Here is an 810-nt window from a genome sequence, read left to right on the forward strand (position 1 = left end):
AGTTACACAATGATCTAGTACCCATCCCTCCACCAGTGCCCATTCTCCATCACCAATGATCCCAGTATTCCTCCCACCCTCCCACCCCCCATCCCACCCTGCCTCTGTGGCAGGGCATTCCCTTTTGTTCTCTCTCTCCTTTTGGGTGCTGTGGTTTGCAAAAGAGGCATTGAGTGGCAATCATGTTCGGTCTATAGTCTACTTTCAGCATGAGTCTCCCATCCTGGAAGGATCCTCCCAACACCCTTTATTTGGTGCTCCCTTCTCTATCTGAGCTGCCTTTCCCCCTAGCATGTGCGGCTGGTCTCCAAGCCATGGAGTAAACCTCCTGGTACTTATCTCGGCTATTCTTAGGAGTTAGTCTCCTATTTTGTTAGTTTATATTCCCCAGATGAATGCAATCTTTCTATGTCTGTTCCTCTCTTTCTGACTCATCTCGCTTAGCATGTTACTTTCCATGTAGTGCCACTTGTATGTAAATTTTATGAAAAAATATGGAATGCTTCACGAACTTGCGTGTCATCCTTGTGCAGGGGCCATGCTAATCTTCTCTATATCATTCCAATTTTAGTATATGTGCTGCAGAAGCGAGCACTCATGAGAAATTCTTATCGATGATATTACTGCATCACATTTTTTTCATCACATTTTTCTTCCTATTCTTAGGGAGTCTAATGATTATTATATTGTTTCTCTTGAACTTATCCCATAGTTCTCTGGTATGCTGTTAATTTCTTTTCAGGCTATTTCCACCTTCTGCTATTTCCTGGAAGTTTCTTCCTTCTCATCTTGGAGCTCCTTAATCTTTTG

At 43.0% G+C, this 810-nt stretch overlaps 1 non-coding gene across 1 annotated transcript; it reads right to left on the minus strand.

The window, feature by feature from the left end:
- Positions 1 to 488: 488 nt before the first annotated feature.
- Positions 489 to 595, minus strand: LOC130039483 (U6 spliceosomal RNA). Its single transcript, XR_008794902.1, has one exon. It is a non-coding gene; the product is annotated as a U6 spliceosomal RNA (small nuclear RNA).
- Between the last annotated feature and the right edge of the window lie 215 nt (positions 596 to 810).

This window comes from Sorex fumeus, unplaced genomic scaffold (genome assembly GCF_029834395.1).
Source record: "Sorex fumeus unplaced genomic scaffold, SorFum_2.1 ptg000086l, whole genome shotgun sequence".
Lineage (NCBI taxonomy): Eukaryota > Metazoa > Chordata > Mammalia > Eulipotyphla > Soricidae > Sorex > Sorex fumeus.